Here is a 23,280-nt window from a genome sequence, read left to right on the forward strand (position 1 = left end):
CCAATAAAAGCTGTAGTTTGCTTAAACAAAAACTGAATGTGATTATATATATATATATATATGCAGGTATATATCATATTTATGTCACATTAGCAAATATTTACATGGGTAGCTTGAATTCTTTCATTCTATAAAATATTTGGCACATAATTAAAATGAACAAATGAATACTACTGTAAAATATGCTCTCCCTGAACATTTTAGATGATCTTGTATGCAAATTCTATAAAGAAAGTCTATAAAAGAATGCTTTAAATTGATAGTTGTAAAAATGACTTTCAAGATGTAAAGCAAAAGGAAACATGGCCACCATGCATTCTTCTGAAACTTTTGATGGCAGGCAGAATGTGTCAGCTATATCGGCTCTTAGAACTTATTAGCTCAGTGATGGTAGTTCATATGTATAGCTCCAGCACTTGGGAGGCAGAAGTAGAAAAATCTCTGGGAGTTCGAGGCCAGCCTGCTCTACAGAGCAAGTTTCAACACAACCAGAGCTAAAAGGGAAACCCTGTCGTGAAAACTAAAGCAAAACAAAACCAAACAATACAAAGTGAATTTTATTGTAAACTGTTAACCATCTAAACATAGATAAAATATAGATGGGTTTGTACTTTCAGAGGAACTGGGAGGAGTAGAGAAAAAGGAAACTGTTGTCAGGATATATGTATGAGCTACAAAAAAAATGTAATTTCTTTTCTTTTTTATTTCTTTTTGTTTTTGTTTTGTTTTTGTTTTTTTGAGTTTTGATTTCTGAAGACAGAATTTTTCTGTGGAGCCTTGGCAGAAAAAGGAACTCACTCTATAGACCAGGCTGTCTATGAACTCAGAGATGGCTGCCTTTGCCTCTCAAGTGCTGGGATTAAAGGTGTGAACCACTGCTGTGCAGCTAAGAATCTATTTTTATATAAAAGGGGAAAATATTTATGTAACACATGATTTTCTTAATGAATGTTCATTAGAATCTTAAAGAGCTCTGGGTTAGGCTTTCAGTAGACTATTGACTCCAGGAAACAGCCCAAAGTTCTGTGTGTGCCCTTCTCTACATTGAGGCATATTACTATCTACAAAGACACCATCTACCTGTGCTAACATACTAAGACGTTCACAGAGGCTGACCATTTACAAAATCACAAATATGGAAAAGTATAAAAATTTTAGTATCTCTATTAATTGAGATATTTTCTGTAATAACCTAAGTCAAGTTGTTTCTTCTCTCAAGAGAAATATTAACAGGGTGAACACTTAAATATCAAAACAAAATGCATAAATGATAATGCCCAGGAGGAAAGAACAGCAATAGAGCCTGTGGCGGCTTGTCTCAGGAGAACCTCGGCTACTGATAGTGATAAACACAAAGTTGGAATTAATACAGAGATAAGCTAAGCACAGGACTTACACAGGGAGAGCTCCAGAAAGAGCAAAGATTCTACATGGTCCGAATGTGAAGAACGGTGAAGTTCCTCCCTGACTCTAATAGCAGAGCTAGCCACAAAAGACCACATTCTATAAACACACTGTGATGAGGAACTTCACAAACTAAAAGGATGACAGTCTCCCTGTGCCTTTGCAGTGACTTCCAAAATGTGCTCACCAAAGGAATTTGGTTTCTAGTATAGCAGATTACATAGTTATTAGTGTAAGATCTTGAGAAACTATATAACAATATACATATATATGATCTGCAAATGAGTTAGGAAAACAAAATAAAATTAACAGTAAGTTGTACTATATTCATAGAATATGTAAATATAACTAAGGAGTCAAATTTATAAAACAGTTGATATACTATTTTAGTAACATTCTGTTTTAATTTTGTTTTCATATTTTATTGTACCATACGTAGTTATCTCTCTTATAATACATACATACACACACACACATATATATATACACATATGTATATATATATATACACAAAGGAAATATATATATATATATACACATATACATAGAGAAAGCAAACAGCACACATCATTAATTTGAAATAGAACACATATAGGAGTAAAAATCAATTTCATGTATAAGCTATTAAAATAGCTACTTTCATATCTGAGTGTATTAACATACCATTTATTCTGGTTGCATAACTAACAAAATTACTGAGATTATGGAAGCTATTATCTGAATATTCTTACCAGTAAAGTATGGAGATGTAGCAGAATGCCAGCTAAGTTTGCAGCCACTGATAACTTGGGTTGCCATAGCAAGCTCATAGCCACTGAGTTTCTAAGCAACGTAAGGCTCCACAGACTGCTCTAGGACTCTACTGATCTTTCATCATCTTTAGAGAACAAATATCACTGTTGTGGTACCAAATCCAATAAAGGATTCTTTAATTATCCAGTAAAGCAGTGACCCTCACAGGTCCCCTGTGTGGATATCCTTGGAGTTTATGAAACAGTATTTGCACTGGGAATTCTTTGAATGTTTACAGTGCTAAGTGCATAAAATTAAGTTTAGAAAATAATCAGTATTTCATATCCATTCAACAAACAAGATAAAACACAACATCTAGCTCTTCAGAGATAGTTATTTATATCATTCTAAAGTTAATGAGTTCATTGTCACTTAATATAAAATATGTTTTGTAGCATTACTACACAATACAACACTGGTTTGTAGTTAGTATTTAAAGCTTTAGGTAAGCTAGATTATATGAAGTAGAAATTACCTGAGATTGTGAAAGTATAGTTTACAATATGTAAGTACCACTTCTAGTTGCCCAAGGGAGAAAGAGAATTGGACAGATCTAGACACAAGCACAGCTTTGATTTGGGGGGAAATATGTGTTAGCATTATCTCCTCCAATCTAGAAAGACATTCAACCCTGCATTCTCCCAGTGCCCACTGAGGCTAAGTATGCCTGTTGCCCCATGGTCTAATTCCCTAGGCAATATTGCCAACCCTGTAATGTAACTACAGTCAAGCTGTTCAAATATTGCTATAGAGCATTGCATCACAATGTAAGTCAAAACATAAAGCACTGAGTAGTAGAAGTATTATATATAGCCAATAAAGCAATTGTGCCTACAACTTTGCTTAATTTCAATACCTGATTTCGTATACCTTCGATTATCAGCAAAGTATTACCATGAAAACACCTTGGTAATAATTTGTGGATTGAACACTTTTTAATTTAACTTTAGGATTTTAGTATTTCTTATTACCCTATTAACTATTTCATTATGTTTCAGTAGCTTATGTTAAATGAGTTACATATCACAGTGATGAAATTTTTAACTTGAGAAAAAAAAGACAAAGTTGCAAAATCACCTTACAAATATTTCCCAGAGGACCTGTTGACTTGCACCATGCCAGGAAAGCCAGTAGCAAGGACTGCCTGTGACCTCTGTTTATTATAATCGGTCACCAGAAACAGGCAAGGTTATAGTCTTCTTTTTGAAAGATTTCAAAGACAAACACTCTGCTGCAAAATCTTCCTAGGCTAAAGCCTTGGTTATAATGTTTATTATGATTCCTTCTTTAGAAAAAAAAAAAGACTATCCGCTGTTTAACAGTCTTCTTGGGATACATAAATAGATAGGCAGATAGGTAGATAAACAGGCAGATAGACAGATAGATAGGCAGATAGAGAGACAGACAGATAGATAGACAGATAGACAGAAAATAGAGATGTATTTAACCCCATTAAGATAAGATATGCCTCTAATACAACATATATGAATATAGATAAATAGATAGATAGATAGATAGATAGATAGATAGATAGATAGATAGATATACACATATATATGGTATTATAATTTTAAATATTTCTGAATCCTTTTTAATCGCTTAGTAACCTAAACATCACTGTCAAAATTAGAGTATAATTAGTATAGCTGACAAAGTGTCTACTTTCCTTCTCAATTACAGATTTAAGCAGGATAACTGAATACATATAATACTTCCCACTTATCCCCCTTTCTGTGAGAAAATCCCAATTATTCTCTAAACTGTACAAGAACAAATCAAATAATCCTATCAAAAGAACTGATTTTAGATTTGCAAGCACAAGTCTGGATCACCAAATTTTTGTCTAGTTAAGTTTTACTTACTACACAGAAGTAATCAGCTAGAAGTCCGATGAGAGAGTGCAAGGCCACAAGTTTAAAGGAACCATCAAAATGCAGTTGCAAGGTTACAGAGTCCCTGATATCTCCAGCCCTGTTTGCCACAAGTCAAATCACTGCTGCTCACCACTTAGCCCCACCTCCAAGTGTCCTAGAATGGCTGTGGAATTTTGATTGACACTCTAGTGCAGCAGTGAAGTTTCTGAACCAAAGTAAACCTGGCATCCAGCATTTGCTAACCTACCCAGCTTAAAAATGAACTGCTCCTTAGGAAAGGAAAGGAAAGGAAAGGAAAGGAAAGGAAAGGAAAGGAAAGGAAAGGAAAGGAAAGGAAAGGAAAGGAAAGGAAAGGAAAGGAAGCGAGAGAGAGAGAGAGAGAGAGAGAGAGAGAGAGAGAGAGAGAGAGAGAGAGAGAATCTGTGATACTTAAAAGAACAGAGGAGTAGATCCCTCTCTAGGGAAACACTCCACTTAACATCCTCACAGCAATCCCCTTGACAGTATGCTGTATCTTAGCAATACATAGGACATTATAATCATAAAATTAAAAAAAATTTTATTGATTCTTTGTGAGGTTCATATCATGCACTCCAGTTCTCCTCATTTCCCCATCCCCTCATATCTACCCTTTGCCTTTGTAGCATCACCCTCAAATAAAACACACACTCAAACACACGCGCACACACACACACACACACACACACACACACACACACACACACACATACACACACCCCAAAAGCAGAGAAAATATCTCATCTCATCGTGGGAGCTCTAGCATGCCGGGGTGTCCCACAGCAATCTCTCTGTTCACTCATCTTCACTTGCAAATGCTCATTGCACTGGCCTAGTATGAGATCGCTGCCTTCTGTGACACCATCAATACTGGATCCTCTCCAGGACTCCTCTGGGTTATCCTGTTGTTACCCTGTGTCATAGAGATCCTGCAGCTTTGGAACAGCACGACTGCTCCTTTTGTGCATTGCATACATTCACAGATATTCACAGATAATATAGATTTAGGTGTAGGCCAATTTAGAGCTCAGGATCTGGGCCTAGATAGTAGCTGAGTAGGTCAGTTCCCTGGGTCTCCCTTAGTCTCACCACCAGGGAGAGCTCTCAAGCACTGCTCTGACTAGGCAATTTTGGAGACCAGGTCTACAAGGTTTGGGTCCTGAGACAGGCAAGGGGGATAGACTCAAATAAAGACATGGATCACTTACTGACTTTCAAGCAAGTGGTCCCAAACATCTCAAGACATCTTTACTTATACAATGGCAATCCTGCTGACCTGACCAGTGACTTCATCGGTTATTTTACTTAAAAGAAATCCTAATAGTAGCATTATAAAATCTCCATCATTACAAATCACCCCCAATAATTTGCCGTCCTCCTTTCTCACTATTGCCAGGACACTCACCCACCCCTGACTTTATGTTGCACTACGAACCACAATTTTAGGAAGCCAAAAATAAATGTCTAGCTAGACATGCCCTATAGACATGAACCCATACACAGCTGATAGCAAATTTAGTTATATAGTTAAGCAAGGTGAGAGACAGATTAAGTATTTGTGGGTATAAGTCCAGTTATCAAATAGCACCCTCTGACATAATCCTTTATTAATTTGCACCCAGAGACATGCTTACTGTACCAAGCAACCTTTTGTGATATACACTTATCAATTTCTGATACCATTTTTCCAAGAAGCATTTTTAAGTCTCTACTGATCAGACATAGTTTCCCTATTTCCTAAGTCTCAGTTGTTCAGACAGAGCCTCCCCACTTTAAATTTCCCTTGGTCAGACACAGCTTTCTCAAAACAGTTATGGAAGCAGAAATTACTGTACTCCAGAACTGCCATGGTCTTACTCAGCATGACTGTAGCTCTTTTTCAATGGACATGATTACAAGTCCCATCATACCCAGGATTAATTGTCACATCTGGAGGATTGATAGACACAGAAAGAGAAAAGGAGGGTTTTACCCCTCAAAAGAGTTTTCAGAAAAACAGAATCATCCACAGGGCTTTCAGCCTGCATGATCCTAGCCTTGTCCATGACCAAGAAAGTGAACTAAAGATTGCTATGAGAATAGAGAACATAGCAAGAACAAGGACAACTTATAGCACATGCGACCTAGGTAATAATCATAGAGGCCACCAAACTTGTCAATGCTCCTTGCCAAGTGAGAAGGAGTCTCCATGGGTCTTGCCACAATAGAGTGCCAAAACTAAAGCACTCGTATGCTTTGACCTGAAGATGCTGCATGCCCACATCTGATGGCTTGAATATGCTTGGCACTATTAGCAAATATGGCCTTGTTGAAGGAAGTATGTTACTGTGGGGGTGGACATGAGACCCTCCTTCTCACCACACAGGAGCCAGTCTTCTCCTAATGGTCTTCAGATGAAGATGTAGAACTCTCAATTCCTCCTGCACCATGCCTGTGCATGGTGCTGCCATGCTCCTGCCTTGATGATACTTGACTGAACTTCTGAACCTGTAAGCCAGCCCCAATTAAATGTTGTCCTTATAAGAGTTGCCTTGGTCATGGTGCCTGTTCACAGCAGTTAAACCCTAACTAAGACACCAGCACCATCTCCCCCCCCCCTTTTATTTTTTAATTGAGGATTTCGGACATCATGAGATACAACATGGTGACCTAAACTTACTTGTTGGAGGATAACTGCGAAAAAAAATACAAAAATAAGAAACAGAAATAAGAAACCACTGTTGAGCAGTTCCTAGATAACTGAGAAAAGACTAGAAATCATATTAGAAACATAAGACTGGATGGAACTGAGAAAGAAGGCAGCCACCTATTCAGCCGAGGGAAGCTGTTAAGAAGCATGCAAGACTGCTGCAATCTGCTCACAAAGCATATGAATATTTAAATCAATCTTAGAGTTATTTCATATGTATCTATAATATGAGTCTGAACTTGGTCCCAAGTATAATCTAAGGGAGTAACACAAATTCATTTATAATTATTCTGACAGGCAGTGGTAAACCTAACCTTAATTTTGAATTTGACTTTCCACATACAATATAGCTTCCTGTAAAACACTAATTCTATCTATACCTTCATCAATTCTTTCCTGCATAAAAAAAGCTATGAAAACATTTTTAGAAAGTGTGAAAACATGTTCTGCAGTATGGACTTGCTGAATCAAGGCTGTGGTGGAAGCAGCAACAAAAGGTAGAGATCAAAGAGATCCACCTTTCAATTCCCAACATAAGAGCAACAGTAAAAACACATGAACTAAAAGAGCCACACTCGCCATTGCATACACTCCAGGATCATCAAACCATGGAGACAAGTTTGCAGGCAAAAGAACCTAAAGAGGTTGCCTAACAATAAAAAAAAAAAGAAAGAAAGAAAAGAAGAGAAGAGAAGAGAAGAGAAGAGAAGAGAAGAGAAGAGAAGAGAAGAGAAAAGAAAAGCAAAGAAAAGCAAAGAAAAGCAAAGCAAAGCAAAGCAAAGAAAAGAATGCCAGGGGAAAATGTCTGATTAGTACAATTTGTTATAACACAAGTAACACGGGAGGCATCATAAAAGGAATTTTTTTCTCAAATATTAGAGCACTGAGCAAACTTTCAGTCAAAATTGCAAAAGAAAAAATAATATAGGCTTAAAACCCAGAGTAAAAAGAAGAACATTTTAGCAAAGGACATTTAATGACAATCTAGTTGGTTGCAGAAAAAGTTTATATAAATGTCTTTGGAGGACAAGATGGTCAGATGGTTTAGCTAGAAAAGTAGAAGGCACTCATCCAGCAGAAAACCAATAACTAATTGGCGAAAGCCTTTTAAGTATATCCTCATTCCAGGAAAGCAAACATTACTGGCATTCAAATAATTCCTATAACCATAACCATGACTAGGAATAGAGCAATTATATATGTTGTCTGGGGATTCTTTAACATAGAAGTAACTCCTTTCCTGGGAAACACTCAGCATAACCATTGTGGGTAGCCTCTTCCTGGATCAACCATATCCCAATTGTGATTAAATTGTTCAGCTGGCAAACAGCTGGAGAAGGAACTAGGGGGTATCCTTAGCATTGTAAGGGCCCCAGGAGAAATCTCATCAGAAGGAGAAACAAAGTTCCAAGTCCAGGGGTATCTGTCACCATCTGGTCCTCTTTTAGGAAAATTAGTCAACAAGGTTCTATAATTAAGAGAAATACAACCATGCTGAAGAGAAATCTACAGTGGCAAAACAGATGGGTGAGCCATCAGCATATCCAGTGTAATTTAGAATAACATACATCTTGTGAGTAACAAATGCAACACAATCCCACCCCGCATCCCATCGGTTTAGGGTCCTTTACCACAACTATAAAGTCCTCATGATCCCAAGTGACAGGATGGAACAATGATGGCTCAGGAACATAAGTCCAGAATTGACCTTCCTCGGCACAAAAAAAAAAAAAAAAAACAAAAACAAAAAAAAAAAAAAAACCCATAAAGGAATACCTGAACAGTGAGCAAAGCAATTGCAGCTATAAACAAAAAATGTGAGGCAAATTCTTGGCTCGTGAGGGCTTTGATCTGACCCCAAGTGAACAAAGCAGTGTTCTGGGTGTTGTAGACACAATGGTGAAGTGAAACTTTCTCACCATTATCTCCTCCTCTAGAGCCAGTGGGAGAAGTGTGGGTGGACCCGGCTAGCTCCCCAGTAGTGGGTGTTTGTGTTACCCATTCAGCTTGGACAGCGGTGGAACAAGGTATTTTGCTGTGATGATGTCTCATCATCAAGAACTCAAACAGGTGTGTCAGCATCCTGGGTAAAATATCCAGACCCTTTCCAATGAAGGAAAGTGAGTCAGGTCCAATTTAGCATGAAGACCCTGGGGTTCTACCTAGAAAAGAAGAGGATGCAGAGACATAGGGAAAGTGGAACAGTCTCTAATAATAGCATGTGCTGTTTCATGTGGAATGTGAAACTCAAGTTGAAGAGCAGAAGTACTTTGATGGTGCAGAGCATGGTCTCTATGATGTTCCTGCATTGAGCAAACAGTGGGCTGAGTAAGTCAATCTGCCAAATGTCAAGGACCAGGAAGCTAAAAAGGAGCATGAATGTGCTCAATGAAAAATGAGAAAGACTGAGAAGGAACTGCAACTTGAAGCTGTAGTAAAAGTGAAAATACAGAAGTCTATGTAGCAAGAAACAAAGCATTTTCAAGATGAGGAAACAGTGTAGCAGGAGTCTGCATATAGGTTAAAAGTCTTGTCTTAGGGGCAATCATATACTACAAGAACTGCTCTGAGCTCTACCCTCTGAGACAAAGTTTCCTCTGTGGAAAAGGAATGTGGCTTAGCATTAATGATAGATGCTGCTGTGTCATTAGAAGAGTCATGTGTAAATACCAAGGCTGCATGAGAAGGTAAAGGAGAGATATGGCAAATGGGAGGGAAAAAATGTTTATGGACAAACTGCAAAAGAGGGGACAGAAGCAAATGATATTTATAAATATCTGTGAAACCCAAAGTAGCAGTCAGCCAATTATCAGATTCAGAGAGCAAAATAATTACTTGTTCAATACTGTAATAGTAATAATCTCTGAAACATCTTGACCAAAAAATTCCTTGCTTCTATGTCAGGCTTTTATTATGACTGTGGCCACCAAATCAGTGTATGAAGCTAAAGCCTTCTTGGAAGACACAGGTAAATGAAGCCATTCCAAAGAACCCTCCTGTCATAAACAGCCAGTAGGTATATTGTATGTTGAAATAAGGACCAAGAGCCTGGACTTAATATAATAAAGTCTTGTCACTTTATGTAAGGCAATAGCTTTTTCTGCTATCCTTGGGGCCTCTTGGGCCCCAGTGGTAAGTGTCTTAGGATATCTAGGCTCTAAATAATCCCTGACTATATCAAACAGAGGTCTAAATTAGGAAGTGGATAATTTTAAATATGGTCTGAGCCAATTAATATCACCCAATAGTCTTTTAAATGATTTAAGTCCTGTAGCTTATCTATTCTGATCTGTAAAGACTGAGAGGTGACAAAGTCATTCTCTATACTTCTTCCTAAATAAAAAATATCAGGGTTCAATCTGGTTTGATGTTGGTGGTGTTTTTTTTTTTTTTTATTTTGAGTTTTTGTTTGTTTGGGTTTGGTGGGGGTGTGGGGGAATGGGAGGGCAACCCTAAGCCCAAATTTATCAAGTGCTATTATGTAAAAAGCAACAGACAGAGTGAGAGATTAAAATATATTACTTTCAACAACAGGAGTGCTCCAGGGACCTATCTTAAGTTGTTCCTCTGCCAGTTGAAAGGCTACCTGCAACGTTTCCTGTGTAAGGATCCATAATTACAGTAGCCACTGCAAAGCTTCTGAAAATCCTGTTCTTAGGGGAGTTTACATTTAACCTTTGGTCTCTCTGTGCTCCTGTTAGCTCTCCCTAGAGGAGGCCAATCTGGATTATGATATAGAGCTGCCTCTGTTTCTAAATCAAAGACATCTCTGGTATCTGTGCCATAGAGGTGCAAAACAATCCCCCACAATGCAAAAGTAGGAATAGGGACTTCTTCATCCTCATGTTCTGAGAACTAAGCCCTAAGATCAACTCCTACTCTCTCCGAAGCATCTAAATCAAGAGTTCCCTAGTAGGCAAACTAGGGACAAATTTTCTGAACAAAATGTTAAGACCCTAAAGCCCAATTAGTAGAAACTTTAAGAACTTTAGGTTTGACTATTTGTTTTATGATATCTGCATTGAGAATAATTTCCTTTGACTCACGCTTTCCCATTCTGAAGGACAGGGAACAACACTTCTCAAGTTATTATGTAATTTCCTTTGATGTATGCTGTCCTTTTCTGAAGGACAGGGCACCACCTTTCTCAAGTTTCTTTTATTTCCTATGATTAACTCTGTCCTGTTCTGAAGGCGAGGGCACCATACTTCTCAGGTTTTGATTCTCTGCCTCTTCCTCAAACCAGGCTCCTCGTGGCAGATGTGCAGCACCCTTAGGCAGAATCCTAGCTCCTTCAGTCCTCATGTTCACCTATCATCTCCAGGTCCCTGTTCAATGTCACTTGCTGGAGACCAGCGCCAGCTGTCAGGCTCAGGTCCTGAAACAGGCAGGGAAGGTTGCCTCCAGTGAAGACACTGACTACCTGTTGATTTTCAAAGAAGTGGTCCCAAAAATATCAAGCCATTTTTATTTATACAATGACAATTTTGACCACCTGAACAGTGACATCTTTGGTTATTTTATTAAAAGAAATCATAATATCACCATTATGAAAGTTCTATCATTACAAAAAGGTCCCAATAGATACCCTGTCTCCTTCAACATCACCACTGGGTCAATTACCCTCATTCCCAAATTTATTTTGTTCTACAATACACAATTTCAGGAAGCCAAAAATAAATGTCCAGTTAGGCATGTCCTATAGACACGAACACATGTCTAGCTGGTAGTAGATGCATTTACACAGTTATACAAAGTGAGAGACAGATTAAAATTTTGTGGGTATAAGTCCCATCATCAAATAGAACTCCTCTTTCATCGACCTTTTTAATTGCAGAGACATGCTTACTGTACCAAGCAACCTTTTCTGATATACACCTTTCAACTTCTGATACCATCTTTCTAAGAATCATTTTTAATGATTTGATCATTAAAAATGATTGATCAGAGATAGCTTCCGCATTTTATGTCTCTGTTGATCAGACATAGCATCTCCATTATAAGTCTCTTGATCAGACCTAGCTTCTCCATTTTAAGTCTCTTGATCGGACATAGCTTCCTCATTTTCTAAGTCTGTGTTGATCAGTCATAGTTTCCTCAGAACAGTTATGCAAGCCAGACCCACTCTTCTTTACAATTGACCCAGGCTTACTCAGTATGACGGTAGTTGTTTCTTTAGGGATATGATTACACGTGCCAAAATACCCAGAATTAATGGTCATATCTGAAGGATTGATAGAGGCAGAAAGAGGAGAAAAAAGTTTTATCTCTAGAATGAACTTTAAGAAAAACACAGTTTCGTCCACAGGATTTTCAGCCTGCATGATCCCACCTTTGCCCATGACCAAAAAAGTGAAACTAAATATTCCTATGAGTATAGACAGCATAGAAAAAGCGAGGAGAGCTTGTAGCACATGCAATATAGGTAATAAGCATAGTGGGAAAGGATTTCCATGGGACTTGCCACAGTAGCGTCCCAATAGTGAAGCAATCATATGCCTTTCCTTGCAGATGCTGCATGGTCACCGTGTGGCCACCCAATACTGCCATCTTCAGGGTCAGCTCTCATGCTTTCATGTTCTCAGAACAATCCAACTACCTCCATGACTCCAGAGTCAGCTTTCCTGTACCATCCTGTCTAGTGGGACTAGGAACTTTCTCAAGTTCTGCTGACTGTGAGGAGCTGGACCAGCCCTCGTCCTCTCACACCTTCGAAGCTGACTCACCCATGCATTCACTATCATGGCTCTGCTGTGGTGCTCAGGCTAGGGCTAAGCCTCTCTTCCTAGTGGCACAGCTAGTGATGGGACAGCACTAGGTCTCTCATCACTTCAGGGCTAGCTGTCCCCACATCTGCAGGTGGCAAGGCATGAGGGGAAGAAGTAGACATAACCCCTGTACCCAAGCCACCTCATAGGAGAAGAGTGGATAGTGGCCAGGAACTTTCTTGTGTTCTCCCTCTCCCTACATCTAGGGCCAGCACTATAGTGCTGCCCAGACAAGTGCAGGGTTCACTCTCCCGAGCGCTGCAGCTATACAGGAGCAGGAACAGCTTATCAGTTCTCATGACCTCTTAGACTTGGGGTCAATTCTTCTAACTGCCACAGGTGGTGAGGGGTGAGGGGGTAGAAGGGCATCACCCCAGCACCCACGCCACCTCCTGAGAGACAGTGGCAGGCCAGTCGTTTCTTGCTCTCTGAGGTCAGCTCTATCCCACTCATGACCTTAGGCTGGTTCAGCCACATCCTACTACTAGGTCCAGCTCTACTGTGTTGACTAGGCAGGGTACATTCTCACTCTGCTCTCCAAAGTGCTGCCAACAGTGAGAGATGGGGCCAGCTCTACAGAGCACTTCATCTGAGAGAGGTGGGATCACAGCTCTTAGACATCCACATGAGCCCCTAACCTGGGAAATCCCCTGTGTTCTATTGTGGTAATATAAACCAAGAACATTGACAGTGACCCCTGGCACTGCCCAAATAGCCACAGACTCAGACATGGACTTCAGTAGCAGCTCAGCCTATGGCCTCACCATGTCCCCAGGTGGCAGAGCTGGCCATTCACAACAGGCTATTTGACTCCACCCTCGAGTCCCAGTTCTACCTCCCTTCATATTTCTCTTACTGCTCCATTCTCTCTTTCATCTGACCACCACATATACTGTGGTGGCTCATGCTGCAGGCTGGCCCCCGGGTGATATCCTCCAACCATACTGCATGCCTTGGTAGCAAGTGGGTGTCTATGGCCCACCTGTATCTTGTGCTAGAAGGCAGGTCTATGGGTGTCCTGAAGGTCTTCCTCCTGTGTATCACTGCTGGATTTGATATTTATGAATTCTAGGCATAAGATAGCATTGACCACCAAGCCAAGCATTAACCTAGGATGAAGAAAGGACTGCCATCTTCTCTACCTCTGACTAATATAAGAACACTATCACCAACATCGTGTCTCTTTGCTCATTGTTAGGAGGGTGTAATCGTAATACTTAGAAAGACATGTGCACTTGCATGTTAGATGAAGAACATTACTGCCTCAGTTAGGGTTTCATTGCTGTGAGGAAACACCATGACCATGGCAACTTTTAGAAAGGAAAACATTTAATCAGGTCTGGCTCACAGTTTCAGAGATTGAGTCTATTCGCTTCATAGAGGGAGGCTTGGAAGCATGTAGGCAGACAGTGTGATGGAGAAACAGAGAGTTCTACAGTTTGATCAAGAGACAAGAGAAGAAAACTCTCTTCCACATGGGATGGAGCCTGTTCTCAAAGCCCACCTCCACAGTGACACACTTTCTCCAACAAGGCCATACCTACGCCACTAAGGCTACACCTCCTAATAGTGCCAGTCCCCACAGGCCAAGAATTCAAACATAAGTCTATGGGGGCCAAACATACTCAAACCACCACAATTACCTTCAAGGATAGTATTGTTCATGAGGACAGCACTGCAGAAAGGACAGCAAAACTACCAAGCTCAGACTTAAAATAATTTTGATCTTTTGGAACATATGCCACTGAGGATAATAGTATTTGGTAAGTCTAATTCTCATGCATATATGTGTGTGTGTATATGTGTTATATCAAATAAGGTTTTATATATATATAGATATAGATAGATAGATAGATAGATAGATAGAGATGTAGATATAGATATAGATATAGATATAGATATAGATATAGATATAGATATCACAAAGATACTCCAAAACATAAGGTCATTATAATATATCCAATATGCTAAATTTGCTAAATAGTATATTTATATATTAATGTTATTTAGAATGTTAGTATAATACGCTAATGTGCTAAATAAGACCAAATATTCATGATTTTTCTTCCTAATCATTTAAGGATATAAATCTCCAAGGAACAATATTGATAATATCCTTCCTCATGAGTTTATTTACTATGTGAACCCTTTGTGCTTAGAACACTGCCACAAAGAGGAAGAAAACAGATACCTGCTGCCAATTGTTCTGTAACAAGTATCACTATAGTTCTCCATGAGGCATTGGAGACACCAGTCCAATCTCATAAAGGATGCATTATCCTAGTTTAGAGCATTTAGTCTAGAGCTGGCTGACTAGCATTTAATACTTCCTAACTTAGTTACATTTATAGCTTCGCAAGACTGATATCATGATATGACCATGAGATTTTTACTGAAAAAAGAATGATTTTAAAGCTTTGTTAATTGAAAAGAAATATTACTAAATTCTACCCTCACATATCGGGGTTTAAAAAAAAAGCAGAGTTTTCAAAAACCCGACTTGGGTTCCATGTGTGGACTAGTTGTTGATTTTATAGCAGGCATGAATGTCTGGGATCAGAAGATCAGCTATCTACAATTAGCCTTTTAAGCACATACCTTGGATTAACTGCCCTTTATTGAATCTGCTAACACAGCCAAGCAGATGTCCTGATAGCTTCTGTCAAAACTTGCTTTTCTTAGAAATTTTCCAGTGGCTCACCTTCAAGAGATACATTTTATACTTAGGGGACTTTGTACCAGAAGGTTTTCTGGAGATTGGAGGCCAAGGGATGATGCCCATAAGTTGTGTTCTTGATTAACAAGCATTACGTTTTGGGCATGACACCTAGTATGACATAAAATGGGCATGGTGGTACATGTCTGTAGTTCTAGACTAATCAGTGGAGGTGGAAGCAAGGTTATCAGTATCAGAAGCTCAAGGTAATTATATAGTAAAATCAGTGGCAATGCAGAGTATGGGCAATCCATCCATCCATCCATCCATCCATCCATCCATCCATCCATCCATCCTTCCTCTCTCTCTCTCTCTCTCTCTCTCTCTCTCTCTCTCTCTCTCTCTCTCTAACAAACAACCATTGCCAAAATAAAGAACATGAGCTTCCTCAATTGTCAAAAAGCTACATCTATACAGACATGAATGCTTATTGCTTTAACCCATAACCCTTCTCATCTACTCTGCTGTGATGCATTTCTTCTCATCTCATTGTCTCCATATTACAGGAGGAGAACAAACTCTAGGAAATTACTACCTGATCCTCAGCATTTGACAAAGGAGGATCCAGAGGTCCAAGAATCAAGAAACACTTGGAAGTCACTTAGTGACTTGAAAGCCCACAGAGCATGCTGCCTTGCTCCTGGGGTGGCATGATTTCCTCTTGTTCTCTCTTTTGTCATCTTGTATCTAAGGTTTTGCCCCAAGCTTTGATAAAGAAGTACTCTCATTCTCTGTCATTTATCATTGAGTTTGGATGACATGGATTCCCCTAATTCACACCTCTGGGATTATGTATATTGCTTTGGGTTTTCTATGCATCGTCAATTGTACTCCGATGCTAGGACACTAATTAACTTAAAATTTCCCATTTCAGTGGACTTTGATATTTAATTGAAACGTTCTTTTAATTATTTGAAATTAATATGCTTCAGTTGACATATCCTGTACTAATTGTATGTTTTAGGACAATTCTCATTATTATCATGGACAGATTACAGCAAACTTGTCTTTGGTCATTTACTTGTAAGAAAGTAGTCTTTCTCCATTATTTCTATTTCCTGGTCCAGCGTAACTGAAAGTAAGTAAACTGTTTAATAGAAATAAATTTCAACATAAAGAAAAATTGACATGAAGTACACAAGGATTGTGCTAACAGAAGGCAGACTGTAGTAAAACATAAGAACAGAAGCAGTCACGAAGGGGGGATGTGTAAGAGAGAGAGAACATGGCACAGGACAAGGGAGCTTGACCCCTTTCTCAGGTGAGTCAGGAGTCAACTAGTTGTCACCTGCCAGTGCAGAGGAGGAATGGAGAGGGAGGACATTTCACCATCCCTAGAGAGATTTAGAAACATCTTAAAGAAGTTCCCAAGGAGGAACATCTGTTTTTGTGACTTCAGAATCAATGAGAAACTTTTCATTCAATTTAGGTACTGGTAGAAATAACTTAATAACTTATTTATTTCACTATAGAATTTAAAAAGGAATTAGTATCAAGTTGCTAAACATGCTAACTTCCTACAAAAATATTTTGTCTCAAAATTTATAATTAGTGGTAAATACCCAACACATTGAAAACATTTAAAAGCCTTTTTTATTTCGATACTTGGTATATTGAAAATTTAAAGCAAACCCATTTGGATATAGAAAAAGAGGAAATATATATTGTAATGTTATAGAAACATAGCAACTTGAATTTGAAATGATAAGGCCAAAATTAAAGGGACATATAAATAACTGGAAACACCTTAATTAGTTTTTAAAACTAAAACTTTTTAAACTAAAAAAAAATGTCTCTAGGAAAGTGTTTATGGCAGCTTTTAAGTATTACAGTGTTTATAAAGATCTTAGCATATTTTCATCTGATTTACAGTATATAAAAGCATGTTGCCCTACAGCAAAGTCATGGAAAACCGACACTCATGATTAAGGAAACAAATAAACAATCAAACAAACAAACAAAAACAAAAAAACAAAAAAAACCAAAGCCTGAAGATGGATGAATAACAAATAAAACATGACATAAGTATTGTATCATTATTTAAAAGCCAGTAAATGCCAGCAAAGAACTTTTTGTAAATATTTAAAATCACAAAAGAAAAAATATTGAAATAAAACTCTTTATTCTCCTCTTTTTCACTCACTCTACTCCTAATTTGAGGAGAGCCTATATTCTAAGTCTGTTTAGTCATAGTTTTCTAAAAGCTGTAATATAAACTCCTAGGGATCTTTTTATCCTTTTCTATTAATAACTTTTTTAGTTCCTACAGTTTAGTCATTTCATAATTACCCAGACACACCAAATGGACACAAGGCTCTTCTGGTAGCAGACATTCCTAATCTTTAGTAACCTTCCTAGAACTGAGGCTAGCACGGACAGTGCGAGGACAGGAATGCTTCTCCATGTGGAAACTACTCCTGGCCTTTGTCCCCAGTTTGTCCTGGAAGCTCTCCTATTTCTCAACCTCATTAGGCAATAAGAAACAGCAGGTGGATTACTCAGTCATATGAGGGTTACTGATCACCCCAATACCAAGGCTGAGCTGATTTAAGTTTAATTGAGTATGCCAATGGCCAAATATTTAGATATCTGAGTAAATTTTCAGAAAAAGACAGCTAGGGAAATAACATTGTAAATCAAATAATAAATTCTACTTAAAGGTTGTCTTATAGCCTTCCGATCCAGAGGCTAAGTAAAACTAAGGCTATTGTGTTTTAAAAGTCTCTGCGCATGTGGACAGAATCTGATTGGAAAGAGGGTGGCAAAATTGTGTAGTGTACTGACTGACATTTCAAATAATTGCATCAGTGTTACGCCCCTATGCCTAACTTGCAAAATTGTAATAATCCTTTCAGAAATATCTTTAATAAGAGGCCTATGTTGTGATATTATATTGTTAGCCAAGATAGTGCTTTCCCCATGTTAGAGAGCATTCCAGAAAGAGGTGCATCATATAAAGTAATCTTGCTATCACTGCTTGAAGGTAGTGCAATTTTCTCAATCACTCAAGTAGCAAAAGTGATACTGTGAGGTTGGGAAACTTACCAAAGTTTTAGTGGAGTTGAATGAAAAGTGAAATGCCTGCTGCTCAGTTCTGAAGGTTTCTCTATATCACACCGTTACCAAATACTGTCAACATGAAGCAATGTATGATAAGACCACCTACAAAGGTGGTCTTTACTCCTGAAACAGTGTTATACATGATAGAAAATAATACCTAAAATAGGAAAATAAAATTCTGTCTAAACTGAAGTTGTTTTTGCATGACTTACTTAATACATTTGTACTTTCCAAAGCATTAAACTGCTCTAAAGAAAATAATTACGTTTTAAAATGTTGAAACAAAATGAAAATTTAAAAAGGAATTAATTACATGTTTGCATTACTCAGAGAATCAGAATGTTCCTCCTGACAAGTGGAATGTGAAACAGTAAGTTTACTTAGACCAAAGGAGAGCTATAATGGATAAGGAAACTGCCCTCATGGTCACTGGCAGGACAGAACTGTCAAAAGGGGTGTTTGTGAAAGCAAATGTCATTTAAACAAAATGCAATTTCAGAGCACGAACTCAGGTCTGCAATAAAGTGAACTTATATTCTACATTTTATTTTACCAGACATCACCATTCTGTGCTATCCAGGGTAATTTCTATTATCATTAAGATGCTTGAAAATATTGACAGGTCTAGTCATTTTATCTTTAAAATTCAAGCCCTATTTTTCTCAACAGGTATTTCATTTTTAAAGGTAGGAAGACAGGACATGCACTTTCTAAATTCAGTGTTATGGTATCCCTGTGTCCTCATGACAGGTATTTTCTAGATAGTAACAATCTTTTCCTTGATTTAATTATACAATCTTTCCAGAGCATTGAACAAAATTTTAAGATCTAGAAGTTCTATGACTTGGCATTTAGCCAAAATACCTGTTTGCTTTACCCAGCCCATGATACTTCAATGTTTTGTACTGTTTGAGAAATACTTCTGTTCTGAGACTCCCACAGCCACCCATTGGATGAAAGACATGGGCACTTTGTCTTCGGGTGAAATTACAATGGTTTTCCCTTTCTAAAAGCTGAATTAGTATCATAAGATCGGTTTCTTAGCTCCACCAAATTCCCTTTTCCAATTTTCAAATTCATATATATCCAATCCAAAAAGAGATTGAAGAGAGTAAGAGAGACAAAGTTTTAAATTAATGCCAGACTATATTGGTTTGAATATGCTTGGTCTAGGGAGTGTCAGTATTAGGAGATGTGGTCCTGTTAGAGTGGGTGTGGGCCTTTGGTAGAAAGTGTGTTACTGTGAGTGTGGGCTTGTAAACCCTTGTCATAGCTGCTTGGAAGTCAGTCTTCTCCTAGTGCCCTTCAGATGAAAATGTAGAATTCTCAGCTCCTCCTGCACCATGACTTACTGGATGCTGCTGTGTTCCCACTTTGATGATAATGGACTGAACCTCTGAACCTGTAGACCAACTTCCACTTAATGCTGTCCTTAGAAGAGTTGCCTTGGTCAGGGTGTCTATTCGCAGCAGTAAAACCCTAATTAAGACATATGCAACAGCATATTTGAAAGGGTAGGAGGAGATATGTAACTTGGAAGTTAAGAGAGAGAGAGAGAGAGAGAGGGAGAGGGAGAGGGAGAGAGAGAACAACAAGCACTGTAATCTGATGAATACATTCACAGAATCACTAAAGCCTTAATCTGCTCAAGAAGATTAGTTGGACCTAAGTAGAAGGAAGTAAAACTAAGAGTAAATAAAGGTTGGTGCTGAAATAAGACCTTGTGTGACTGTGTTAGCATAGCAGTTGGTGGGATTGGAGAAGGCAGGTGAACTTCTGAAGCCTTGTTTGATTGAAAAGCTCACAGCTATGGGTACAGGGAAACAGACTATAATCAGCTCACATATGTGGGTGCAGGAAAATGAATATCATCAATCATCAATCAATCATCAATGCCTGCCTGCAGTCCAGTGTGAATCAAGGGCTGAAAAAAATGAAATTGAATATTGGGACCAAGCATCCTGGTTAACATGCCATACTTAGACGCAGCATTTATTTTCCTTTTTGCCTGAAATTCTCACTAGGATGCAACTAATACAGTTCATAGGAAGATGAACATACATTTTCCCAGAGATGTAGATGACAAGGAACAAAAGCTGAGACAATATTTAGAAAGGAGATGTAGAAATGATTAGCTAAAAAAACCCTAAAAGTATCAGATTTAAAACGCTTCACCTCAGACAGAAAGCATATCAGAAGTCAGAAGAATGTGGCAAATCATTTTAGGAAAGACAATGAGCTAGCGAAAAGGGAAGCCCAGGGATCCACGTTAGAAAGCTTTAGGAGAAGTCTTAAACTCCAGATTTCTTAAACCATCAGCATGGCCTGTCTCTTCTCATGTACACCTTATCAAAAGACCTGAGATTTCTCTTTTGAGCCAGACAGTGACATAAGAACAAGAGGCTAATCTTGATCATGTTATGGATGAGATTGTGTCTAAAAGAAACACATGGACAATTCTATACTATGACCACTTTTCCAGTGCTATTTGCTGAGTTCTACCAAACTGCTCATTTTAGGATAGCTTTGCAGATAAATAGAATAATACAAGAAAAAGCAATGGTTTCTGCAATTTTTAATTTTTAAAAATTATAATAATAATATTCATTATTTGAGAATTTCATATATGCACACAAAATATAAGAGCAAAAGCAATTGTTACATACTTCTGCTAGAAAAACATTATAGCAACAATATACAGTAGCAAAACAAAACCAACAATAAAAAATGGTGTAAGTTGATCAGTTAGAAATACAATGTGGAGAGGTGGTATGGATATGACATAATATCGCTGCAATAATACAAAAGCTGTTTTTTCCAGATAAAGATTCTAACAATCAAATTTTAAGTGAACATGTAAAAGAAAAACCAGGTAACTCAAGAGTAGTACATCTGGAAGTTCAAAGTGATTCTTCCTAGAGACAAGAAGAATAAGGTTTGAGGAAAACAGTGTAATTCTCTCTCTCTCTTTTTATTTTAAAATATAAACATTCTTTATCATTATATTTTCATTATTTAAAACAAATTTCAAATACAAATATATTTTGACCATATTCTTTCCCTCACTGAAGTTCCTCCAGATCCTCTCCTCCCTCCCTACCTACTCAACATTAAGTTCTTTCTCCAAAAAGAAATAAAAACATCTGGGCACGATGGCTATTGCCTTTAATTTCAACACTTAGGAAGCAGCAGCAAGTGACTCTGTGAACTCTAGGCCAGCCTGGTCTACAGAGCAAGTTTGGAGGTTCCAGAACAGTCAGGGCTACACAGAGAAACCCTGTATTGAAAAACCAAAAAAGAAAAGAAACAAAAACTATATACAACAACATCTTCCACTCCATAAAAGAATAGAATAGAAAAGAAAAGAGCACATCCAGAAAGAGAGAGAGAGAGAGAGAGAGAGAGAGAGAGAGTCAAAATTGTAACCAAATAAAAGCAAGCATCAGAGCGCGAGCACACGCGCACACACACACACATTTCTGTTTGTCAACTACATTTATACATGGGTCCTCTATTAAAGAGGTTGATAAACTGATTTCCCCTCTCCCAGCAGGTATAAGTGGCAGTTCAGTTGTTAACCTCTACCATAGCAGCTAGGTTTTCAGTCATCCCTTTGTTCAGTCATTCATGTTTTTCATTCATTCACAAAATAAAATACAATAAGATAAAATAAAAGCTATCACATCAAAGAAATCTGAACAGAAGGAAAAGAGCCCAAGAGTAGGCACAAGAATTAGAGACCTGCTCATTTGCACACCCAGGAATCCTATAAAAAAATACTAAACTGGAAACCATGATACATGTGCAAAGGATTGATGCAGACCCATGCAGACCCTGTGCAGAGATTTAGTCTGTGACTCCCCATGAGCTTTGCTCGTGTTGATTTAGAGGGCCTTGTATTCTTGGCTTCCTCTGTTCCCTCTTACACTCTTTCAGCTGCCTATTGCATGGGGTTTCCTGAGATCTGAGGAGAGGGATTTGATGAGGATGTCCCATTTAGGTCTGAGTGTTTCAGGGTCTCTCACTCTCTGAATGTCTGGAGGCGGCGCTTTATATTTGTCCCCATCTTCTGTAGGAGGAAGCTTTCTGCTGATAGTTGAACAAGGCTGTGACCCAACTATAGCAGTTTATCATGAGAAGTCATTTTATTGCTACATTTTGTTTTCCTTTTTTAGACCAGTATTATTTGATTTTACCCTAGTTCCCTGGTCCATCTTGTCTCAGGTGTCAAGTAGTGTCAGATACGGGTTCCATCTTGAGGAGTGGGTCTTAAGTCAAATAAGATATTGGTTGGTTAATCCACAAGCTTTGTGCCACCACTCCCTAGTATATCTTGCAGACAGTACATCATTGTAGATAAAGGAGTCTTGGTGTTAATATTTCTTTTTTGAGAACATGAACAGTAGGTCTTGAACCAACAATACTAGAATATCAAGCATAAAGTTTCTATATAGAAAACTACTTGATATTTCCAGTTTATAGAGTTGTGTAATTGTTGTCTTAAAAAATGGGTACTTGCTATTAACTGGTAAAAAGCAATTTATTGAAGAGCAATTTATCATTTTTTCGTGAAAATGTTATAAATGCATACTATACTGTATTTACATAATTTCTGATCAACATTCCTCCATCCCTGTTCCTTCCATGGGTGTGCTCATTCTCAACTCCATGACCATTTAATTATGATTGTTTTACACACACACACATATATATATGTATATATATGTGTGTGTAAGTGTGTGTGTAAATGCACTTTGCTGAATCCATTTAGTCTTGCTCATATGCATATGAATTTTCAATAAAAATCACTCATTTGATAAACATTTTGACACAAGATTATAGGTGAATTGACCAGTGAATGATAACTCTTGACTATTGTTTTCAGTTCCAGCCATCTCTAATCTTCTCCACCACTCTGGGGATTTTCCCATGGTTTCTCCATTTTCTGAAGAAATTCTC

The 23,280-nt window shown here is 38.1% G+C and overlaps 1 protein-coding gene across 8 annotated transcripts in view; it reads right to left on the reverse strand.

Annotated features, from left to right (window-relative positions):
- Window positions 1–23,280, reverse strand: part of Cd36 (CD36 molecule) — a 107,270-nt gene that overhangs the window by 63,909 nt on the left and 20,081 nt on the right. For 2 of the 8 annotated variants that reach the window (NM_001159556.1, NM_001159557.1), the window contains exon 1: window positions 4,059–4,194. The exons of 4 other annotated variants lie outside the window; for them this stretch is intronic. The gene's annotated coding sequence lies outside the window, so the exon portion shown is untranslated. Of the gene's footprint in view, window positions 1–4,058; window positions 4,195–23,280 lie in introns of those variants that run through there. 2 more of the 8 variants (XM_006535622.3, XM_006535621.3) reach the window with 1 other exon arrangement.

The sequence above is a fragment of the Mus musculus genome, chromosome 5 (assembly GCF_000001635.26).
Source record: "Mus musculus strain C57BL/6J chromosome 5, GRCm38.p6 C57BL/6J".
Taxonomy (NCBI): Eukaryota; Metazoa; Chordata; class Mammalia; order Rodentia; family Muridae; genus Mus; species Mus musculus.